Source organism: Primulina huaijiensis, chromosome 10 (genome assembly GCF_012295235.1).
Source record: "Primulina huaijiensis isolate GDHJ02 chromosome 10, ASM1229523v2, whole genome shotgun sequence".
Lineage (NCBI taxonomy): Eukaryota > Viridiplantae > Streptophyta > Magnoliopsida > Lamiales > Gesneriaceae > Primulina > Primulina huaijiensis.
In genome coordinates this window covers 11,635,532-11,646,943 of record NC_133315.1, presented here as the reverse complement: position 1 = coordinate 11,646,943, position 11,412 = coordinate 11,635,532, and positions in this window count along the sequence as shown.

The window sequence follows — 11,412 nt, the reverse complement described above, 5'->3', positions numbered from 1 at the left end:
TATAAAATTAGAAATATTTGGATAAAAATGAGTGAGTTATGACGTTTTTTGTGGGACTGCTCAACTGCGACTTTTATTTAAATTGTATTCTTGAAGTTATTTGTTGCAGGCTTCGTTGGGAATCGACGGGCGATCGCTGCTGCGTTTAAGTAAGTCAAGAACGATGTTGGGATTATTATTGGTGCCTCTTTTCGTGTCGTTAAGCACAAGGTTGAACTAAGAATCGTAGGAAGAAAAGTGGTGTCGAAATTTCGGGTTGTGTCGTTTGTTGCTGTTTGTCGAGTTTGATGGCAATTTTAATGGCTTGTATGGGTTGGAGTCATTACCGTAGTGACCTAGGAGGGGTCTCGAGGTATCGATTCTCAGCCCTTATGGTTTGGTAAGAAGAGAGAAACATCATGTTAAGTTTTCGCGCAGGTTTCGAAATTCCGAGGCTGCACGGACCCATACACGGACCCTGACACGGGGTCCGTGCCTTTGTTTTTTTCGAAGTGTCAATTTGTAGAGTCTACACAGACCCTTACACGGACCTAGGCACGGGGTCCGTGCCCTTCCATCTTTTCGATTATGTCTTTGCAGTAGCTACACGGACTTTGACACGGACCTAGGCACGGGGTCCGTGTACTTCTTATTTTAGGAATATTTTAATGTTGTTTTGGGGTTTTAGGTCTTTGGTTAGCACGATGATTAAGCGAGGTCAAGTCTTGAGTGAACTAGAATGTCATAAGCTTTTCAATCACTTTGGTGGTGAGCTCGAGTACCTACGTCTAAGTTATGCAAGTTAAGTATTGAATCCATGTTAGTATGTTGCAGCAGCGGCCCCAAGCAAGATCCACCGAATCCCACAACGCTAAGTAAGTATGTTGACGTGCAAAGAAAATATTTTTAAGTTTTTTTTTTAAGGTATACTAAATGTCTTGTGACCAAATTATGTATGAGGTTGGAAAGCGGTAAAGCATGACCAGGGACCAACCCACCCCGTTAAAGCATGAACGGGTTTAGATCAGGATTGGAAAGCGTTAAAGCATGAACGGGGACCAATCCACCGGTTAAAGCATGAACGGGGATCTCATGTATGTTGTAGTGGATTCGTCCCTGTCAGCCCTGTACTGTGGTTGAGTCTGATCAGGCGATTATGTTATGGGTCACTTGCTTTGAAACATGCTTCTAACTCAATTATCTTTGGGATTAAGTGGATCTTTGCTAGAAAATGTGGGTCAAAATGTTGCTTTTAATATAAAAAAACAATTGTATATAAATCATACACAAATGATATCTCTATTTTATTTCAACCGAAGTAAATACATGTCTTGATTCATTACAGTCATACAAACTGGAATTTAAAAAAAAAAAAACAACTACAAATCAACATGTAGAACCACTAGTTAATCTTCTATGCCCGTAATCACCACGCTATCTCGATCTCTCATCTTTGTTTCGACACTGATCGTGTCCCACCTGTTGTTATGCACACATACAGACACAACAACAGCCGGATACTCCGGTGAGAACAAATCCCAGTATAAAACATGTATACATGCATGTCATGCAATTAAATACAAAATCATAACACATGAATCACTAATTATGACACATTGGTGAATATAGATAAAACTATTCGACTCTTATTCTTTGACTCGACTCATATCTAAGTCTAGGGATCCCGGTGTGAATAAGACGTAACAAGTCTCCCACCACCTACTCTCCCAATCGTGGTGGCGGTACGTATTATTCCTAGACTTCGGTCATTTCTGTATCGAATATCTACAATCGGAGTCGATCTTCTCCTATGCTTCGATACCACTGAACATCTAGAAAGTTTGGCAAATCTGCCAATGACTCTCCTATCTCAATGCGTGTAAATAAATCAAGATAAAGCACAAGCATAGCAAGGTATGGAAATCTAGTATGTGATTTTGGGAAACTCGAATCAAATCTAACTCGAGTTGTATCTTCCCGAATCAACATGAATTATACCTTTCTTGTCGTAGTCTCGGTTTGAACAAGTCGAAGTCTTGAAATCTCGATATCCAATCTATCAATACCAATCTGAAAAGACATATATACAATGTACCATATCAACCTCTAATTCAAAGTAGTACACATACGGATCAATATTCAATCTCGGTACATTTCGACGGCATAACGGCGTAATCTTGCGATACCGGTAACTCAAATATCATAAGATCAATATCACCAATTCATAACAACAATCATATGCATATCAGCACCTCAAAATTCTGCACAACTCATGCCATATAAGCTGGAAAATGAGAACAATAACATATGGTATCCTTTCTTCAATCCGTTTTCGATTATACGTTTAACGTAAACTCAAGAACACATATTATCAACCAAACTATAATTCCCCCAACATCTGAATTTCAAACCATGCTAGAAAACAATAAAACTTACATCCTTTGAAAACTTATGATGAGAGGAACAAGAATCTACACTCGGATTGAAAATCGTGTGGTCGGATTTTGCACAATCAATTCTCTACCATGACATGAAATTTGATGGAATTTCTGAAACTCTCACTGTCCTTTCTCCTCCAGAATAAAGAAATAAAGTACAACTCATTTATATATATCTTGCATGGTAAGGGCAAGTGGCTTATTCTTTGTTGTGCGCGAGACGATCTGTCTCGGCACTTGACAATTTCAGATGCTGGCGCATATGCGCGCCCTCTCTCGGCGCATATGCGCCAACTGCTCTGGACAAACACTTTGGCTACTTGACACCTCGCGCATATGCGCGCCTCGTGTCGCGCATATGCGCGAGACCTTCGTCTCCGCACATCTTGGAACCACACAGCTCGCGCATATGCGCGCCCACCAGCCGCGCATATGCGCGAGACCTTCTGTCCTCGCACATATTCACAACTCAACAATTCTAATCCAATCTCAGCGTGCTCCGTCTATAATCATATCAATCAATCAAATACTCATCTCAGATTAACAGGATAAAATCTCGGGCATTACATTTCTCCCCCTCTAAGATATGATTTCGTCCCCGAAATCTCAGGCAATCAATCGAAGCTTGTAAAGGAAGCAATATACTCAAAAGCTAAATAAATACTAACGTCATGAAAATAACTCTGGATATTTATGTCTCATCTCTGATTCTGTCTCCAGGTCGCTTCTTCAGTGCCATGACGACTCCATTGGACTTTCACCAGCGGAATAGTCTTCGTTCTGAGCTGTTTGTCTTTCCAATCAAGAATCTGAATTGGCTATTCAATATAACTCAAAGTGTCGTCAAGCTCGGCCTCATCAGGCTGAATGACATGAGAGGCATCAGGCATATGTTTACGCAGCATCGATACATGGAAGACATCATGTATCCCAGATAGAGAAGGAGGAAGAGCAAGTCGATATGCACGATCGCCAATCTTTTCAAGAATTTCATACGGACCGATGTATCTAGGAGACAATTTACCGTGTTTACCAAATCTGACAACACCTCTAAATGGAGAGATCTTCAGGAATACTCTGTCTCTCTGTTCAAACACTAACGGTCGACGACGTACATTCGCATACTTGGCTTGTCTATCCTGAGCTGTCTTCATTCTTTTCTTGATCAGTCTTACTTTATCCGTCATTTCTCGGATCATATCAGGCCCAAGCTCTGGTACTTCTGAGATGTCATCCCAATACAGCGGAGATCTGCACTTTTTCCATATAAAGCCTGAAACGGTGCCATCTCGATGCTCGTCTGGTAACTGTTGTTGTACGAGAATTTACAAAGAGGGATTGAATCTTGCCAACTAGTGCCAAAATCTAGCACTACAGCCCTTAGCTTATCCTCTAAGGTCTAGATAGTCCGCTCTGACTGTCCGTCTGTCTGGGGATGGTAAGCAGTACTCAGGTGCGATGTCGTACCTAAAGCCTGCTGCAGACTGTGCCAAAAGTGTGTAGTGAATCGTGGATCATGATCTGATACGATCGACTTCGGCACACCATGCAATCTGACTATCTCTCTGCCATATATCTCTGCCATCTGATCATATCGATACGTCATTCTGTATGGAATAAAACATGCTGATTTGGTCAATCTGTCTATCACAACCCAAATCGCATCACAACCCCTGGATGATCGTGGTAACTTCGTAACAAAGTCCATGGAAATGTGATCCCATTTCCATTCAGGAATAGATAAACTCTGAGGTAAACCTCCGGGTTTCTTTCTCTCGGCCTTCACCTGTTGACAATTCAAACACTTAGATACAAATTCTGCAATATCTGATTTCATCTGTTTCCACAAAAACTATATCGTTAGATCGTTGTACATCTTTCTGCCACTAGGATGAATACTGAACCGACTACAGTGCTCTTCTGATAATATCTGGTGTTTCAAATCTGAAATATCTGGCACGACAAGACGGTTATTCACATACAAAACATGATCATGTACCTGATACTCTGAATGATGTCCGGATCTGACCATCTCAATCGACTTCTGAACATTCTGATGATTTTTCTGTGCTTCTTTAATGCGAACAATCAAATCTGGTTCCATTTAAATCGTAACAAGTCGCAATGGCCTATTATCTGTGTCAAATGCCATTCCAGACAAACAACACTCTTCAATTAAATTCGAAATACCTATCGTCGATACGGATAGAGCACATACCTTCCGACTCAAGGCATCCGCTGCTGCATTAGACTTCCCTGGATAGTATTTGATTTCACAATCAAAATCTTTGAATAAATCGAGCCATCTACGCTGTCTCATGTTCAACTCTGACTGTGAAAATAGGTATTTCAAGCTCTTGTGATCAGAGTAGATTTCAAACTTCTCGCCGTAAAGATAGTGTCTCCATATCTTCAGTGCAAATACAATGGCCGCCAATTCAAGATCATGAATTGGGTAACGAGTTTCATGTGGTTTCAACTGTCTCGAGGCATACGCAATCACGTGTCCCCACTGCATCAAGACACAACCTAATACTCTGTGAGAAGCATCACAATACACAATAAAATCACCAGTACCTGATGGAATAGTCAAGATCGGTGCACTGGTCAGTCTTTTCTTCAACTCAAGAAAACTGGACTCACAGTCTTCAGACCATACAAATGGTGCATTCTTCTGAGTCAACTGCGTAATTGGTTTAGCAATACTCGAGAAATCTTTAATAAATCGACGGTAATACCCTGCCAAACCCATAAAGCTGCGAATTTCTGGCACTGATGTCGGTCTCGGCCAACTGATCACTGCCTCAACCTTACTGTGATCAACTGATATACCATTTCCGGATATGATGTGACCCAGAAATACAATCTGTCTCAACCAGAATTCACATTTCGACAGTTTTGCATATAACTTCTCAGTTCTCAAAGTTCTCAATACAGTTCTTAGATGCTCAGCATGATCAATCATATTCTTCGAATAAATAAAAATATCATTGATAAAAAAAATCACGAAATCATCGAGATATTTCTGAAACACACGGTTCATTAGACCCATAAAAACAGCTGGAGCATTCGTCAAACCAAACGGCATGACAATAAACTCATAATGTCCATACCGGGTTCTGAAAGCTGTCTTCGGTATATCAGAATCTCTGACCCTCAGCTGGTGATATCTAGATCTCAGATCGATCTTGAAATATACTGAAGAACCCTGCAACTGATCAAATAAATTGTCGATACGAGGCAATGAGTATTTGTTCTTTACCGTTGCTTTGTTTAGTTGCCGGTAGTCAATATAAAGTCTCATCGAACCATCTTTCTTTCGAACAAACAGTACGGGAGCGCCCCAAGGAGACACACTCGGTCTGATGTATCCCTTGGTTAATAGATCTTCCAACTGAGTTTTTAATTCTTTCAATTCTATTGGCGCCATTCGGTACGGAGCTCTAGAAATCGGAACTGTACCTGGAATAAGCTCAATGCTAAACTCTATCTCTCAGGCTGGAGGTAACCCTGGAATCTCGTCTGGGAACACATCAGCAAATTCACATACCACTGGCAATTCTGCCAAGGTAGGGCTCGATTTCGGTAAATCTACTGTATACACAAGGAATCCCTCTGCTCCTTTGTGTAATAATCGAGTCATAGATAATACAGATATTAAAGGAATCCGAGATCTAGAACCTTTACCATAGAATTTCCACTCATATGCCATCTCTGGTTTGAATCTGACAACCTTCTGGAAACAATCTACAGTGGCTCGGTACTTGGTTAACATATCGATACAGACAATACAATCAAAATCAGATAACCCAAGCACAATGCAATCTAAATCAATCTCATTACCCTCAAATTGTAGTATACAATGTCTAACCGATGTCACGGATATCAAACCACTTCCCAAAGGAGAAGAAATAGAGACAACAGTAGATAATGACTGGACAGGCAAAGCATGCATCAATGCAAAGCGCTCAGAAATGAATGTATGAGATGCACCCGTATCTATCAATACATAAGCAGGATAACCGCAAAGGAAACAGTTACCTGCGATCACATCATCTGGTGCATCTTGGGCCTGCTCTTCTGTCAGTGAAAATACTCGAGCCTGCTGTCCAGGAGGCTGGCTCACTGTCTGGCTACCTCTGGCTCAATGCTGGGTCTGTGTAGGGGTTGGGTGAAAGGAATGAACAGATGAAGCTTGCCTCTCAGGCTGATTTACGGAACCAGATGCTCCTACACTCTGAGCTTGCTGTACCCCTTTCTGTGGACAAGCCCTGGCAAAGTGTCCTTGCTGTCTGCAGATATTGCAACGACCCATCACGCCCTGACACTGTTCAGTGGCATGTCTGCCTCCACAAGAACTGCAATACACACCTGTATACTCTGTACTCTGGCCAGAACCTCTCTGTCGTGAACCACTGGAGCTCGACGAACTGCCCCCTGATCTCTTGAACTGTTTTCCTCGAGCTTTCAGTTGATCTATCTTGCCACTACTACTACCACCTCTCTCAAATCTGGGAGGTGATCGAAAATAGGGTTGTGGTGGTCTCAGAACTGGAGCAGCATACGATAGTCCTCGTTGCTTAATCAAGCCCGCTTCCGCTCCCTATGCTCGGTTCAAAGCATATTCAAAGTTGTTCGGTCTGCCGGTGTTCACCAAGGTAAAGATATCAGGATTCAAGCCATTGATAAACTAATCTGCAACTGCCTCGTCACTCTCTGAAACGTGAGGAGCACAGCTGAGCAATGTCAAGAATTTTGCCACATATTCTTCGATATTCAACTGTCCCTGTCTCAGATTGGCAGATTCAGCACCTTTATCTTTTCTGTATGACACGGGAATGAAGCGTTGATAAAACTCTGCTTTAAAAACTTTCCAAGTGATCTCTGTGCCACGATGCTCCAACGCTCTCTTTGTGGTAAACCACCAATTCTTTGCGACTTCATGCAGTTGATGCCAAATTAACTTCACTCGACGCTCATCGGTATAGTGAAGGGACTCAAATAACATCTCGATGTCATCTAACCAGCTTTCGCAATCAATAGCACTCTCAGTACCTTTTAGTGTCGGCGGTTTGAAGGATTGAAATCGTTTCAGTAGTGTCTCCATCGGTGTTGCAGTAACATCCATAGGATCATTCGAAGTACTTCCCTGTTCTGGCACCGGACGCACAGGCACTACTGCTCTTCGAGGAGGCATATCTGATTATCAAACGGATTAGTACACAATCTATACAATCTGTCTCAGTCCTCCTCTGATCATATACCTCTGATCTAGAATCGGTTCTGATTCATTTCGTTCTTAATACATGTCGCAATCAAATAAAATAAACAGGTAGACTTGTATTACAACAAGAAACATGCTTTCATATAGGACATATGTAAATCAACATACAATGAATAGCATGCTAACATCACAAAAGCAAGGAAGACGACTCGATCTACCCCGCTCACTCTCTTTTAATTCAGTCTACAGAACCTACTGCTCTGATACCACCTGTTGTGGGGACCCGGGCTCTAACTCAATTATCTTTGGGATTAAGTGGATCTTTGCTAGAAAATGTGGGTCAAAATTTTGCTTTTAATATAGAAAAACAATTGTATATAAATCATACACAAATGATATCTCTATTTTATTTCAACCGAAGTAAATACATGTCTTGATTCATTACAGTCAACATGTAGAACCACTAGTTCATCGTCTATGCCCGTAATCACCACGCTATCTCGATCTCTCATCTTTGTCTCGACCCTGATCCTGTCCCACCTGTTTTTATGCACACATACAGACACAACAACAGCCGGATACTCCGGTGAGAACAAATCCCAGTATAAAACATGTATACATGCATGTCATGCAATTAAATACAAAATCATAACACATGAATCACTAATTATGACACATTGGTGAATACAGATAAAACTCTTCGACTCTTATTCTTTGACTCGACTCATATCTAACTCTAAGGATCCCGGTGTGAATAAGACGTAACAAGTCTCCCACCTACTCTCCCAATCGTGGTGGCGGTACGTCTTATTCCTATACTTAGGTCATGTCTGTATCGAATCTTTACAATCGGAGTCGATCTTCTTCTATGCTTCGATACCACCAAACATCTAGAAAGTTTGGTAAATCTGCCAATGACTCTCCTATCTCAATGCGTGTAAATAAATCAAGATAAAGCACAAGCCTAGCAAGGTATAGAAATCTAGTATGTGATTTTGGGAAACTCGAATCAAATCTAACTCGAGTTGTATCTTCCCGAATCAACATGAATTATAACTTTCTTGTCGTAGTCTCGGTTTGAACAAGTCGAAGTCTTGAAATCTCGATATCCAATCTGTCAATACCAATCTGAAAAGACATATATACAATCTACCATATCAACCTCTAACTCAAAGGAGTACACATACGGATCAATATTCAATCTCGGTACATTTCGACGGCATAACGGCGTAATCTTGCGATACCGGTAACTCAAATATCATAAGATCAATATCACCAATTCATAACAACAATCATATGCATATCAGCACCTCAAAATTCTGCACAACTCATGCCATATAAGCTGGAAAATGAGAACAATAACATACGGTATCCTTTCTTCAATCCGTTTTCGATTATACGTTTAACGTAAACTCAAGAACACATATTATCAACCAAACTATAATTCCCCCAACATCTGAATTTCAAACCATGCTAGAAAACAATAAAACTTACATCCTTTGAAAGCTTATGATGAGAGGAACAAGAATCTACACTCGGATTGAAAATCGTGTGGTCGGATTTTGCACAATCAATTCTCTACCATGACATGAAATTTGATGGAATTTCTGAAACTCTCTCGGTCCTTTCTCCTCCAGAATGAAGAAATGAAGTACAACTCATATATATATCTTGCATGGTAAGGGCAAGTGGCTTATTCTTTGTTCAACACGTCTCGCGCATATGCGCGACCATCACCGGCGCGTATGCGCGAGACGCTCTGTCTCAGCACTTGACAATTTCAGCTGCTGGCGCATATGCGCGCCCTCTCTCGGCGCATATGCGCCAACTTCTCTGGACAAACACTTTGGCTACTGGACACCTCACGCATATGCGCGCCTCGTGTCGTGCATATGCGCGAGACCTTCGTCTCGGCACATCTTGGAACCGCACAGCTCGCGCATATGCGCGCCCACCAGCCGCGCATATGCGCGAGACCTTCTGTCCTCGCACATATTCACAACTCAACAATTCCAATCCAATCTCGACGTGCTCCGTCTATAATCATATCAATCAATCAAATACTCATCTCAGATTAACAGGATAAAATCTCGGGCATTACATCTCCTGTCTGTCTAAGATTCGCATTGGTCTTTCTTCATAAGACAGGTTCGGAGTGAGATGCAACGGTTCAAAGTTCAAGACATGCGAAGGATTCGCCATATATTTTCTCAACATAGAGACGTGAAACATGTTGTGTACTCCGGCCAGATTCCGCGGAAGAGCAACACGATAAGGTAACGTCCCAACCCTGTCGAGGATCTCGAATGGTCCGATGAATCTCGGACTAAGCTTTCCTTTCTTCCAGAACCGCATGATACCTTTCATAGTTGCTGTCTTCACGAAAACATGGTCGCCAATGGAAAACTCTAGATCTCTCCTCCTCTCATCCTATCACGGATCTTGACTAGTATATCGGCAGTCTGCTGAACAATCTCCGGACCCAATTCTGATCTCTCTCCTACTTCATCCCAATGAATAGGCGATCTACACTTACGACCGTACAGTGCTTCATATGGAGCCATACCTATAGACGACTGAAAAATGTTGTTATAGGTGAACTCCACTAATGTTAACTTCGACTCCCAATTCCCTAAGAAATCGATGACACATGCACGGAGAAGGTCCTCCAAAATCTGGATAACTCTCTCTGACTGACCATCTGTCTGAGGGTGGAAAGCTGTGCTAAACAAAAACTTCGTACCCATAGGTGAATGCAAACTCTTCCAAAATGAGGAAGTGAATCTAGGATCTCGGTTAAACACTATAGAAATGGGAATACCATGAAGTCCGAATATCTCTCGGATATACAACTCTGCATACTGAATCATGGTGAAAGTCGTCTTAATAGGCAAGAAGTGTGCTGATTTGGTAAGAAGATCAACAATCACCCAGATAGCATTTGACCCCCTGACTGACGTCGGCAAACCGACCACGAAGTCCATGGTAACATTCTCCCACTTCCACTCAGGAAGAAGAAGAGGCTTGAGCATACCTGCTGGTCTCTGATGTTCCGCTTTCACTAGCTTACACGTCAGACACTCGGATACAAAACGTCTGATATCCTTCTTCATCCCGGGCCACCAATACAACAACTGCAGATCTTTGTACATTTTCATACTCCCAGGATGAATAGAGTACGATGACATATGGGCCTCCGATAAAATATCCACTCGAATGAAATCGCTGCTAGGAACCCACATTCTGCCTCGATATCTCACAATACCGTCGCTAACTGTATACAAGATACTGCCCTTGGCCTCTTCTCTCTGCCTCCACTTTGCCAACTGCTCGTCTGTTATTTGCCCACTGTGAATACGGTCTAGAAGAGTAGACTGAATTGTCAAAGTAGATAGACGGGGAACTCTACCTCGAGGATAAGTCTCTAGATCAAACCTCTGCATCTCAAATTGAAGGGGTCTCGGAATCACCAATGATCCATCACTGCAACTTTTCTGTTCAACGCATCCGCAACTACATTAGCTTTGCCAGGGTGGTAGCTAATGTCACAGTCATAGTCCTTCACTAGCTCCAACCAACACCTCTGACGCATATTCAACTCTTTCTACGTAAAGAAGTACTTGAGGCTCTTATGTTTTCGATAAAGATCTGGCACTTCTCTCCGTAAAAATAATGCCTCCAAATCTTCAAGGCAAATACTATGGCTGCCAACTCTAGATCGTGGGTAGGGTAATTCTTCTCATGGATCTTCAACTGACGAGAAGCATATGC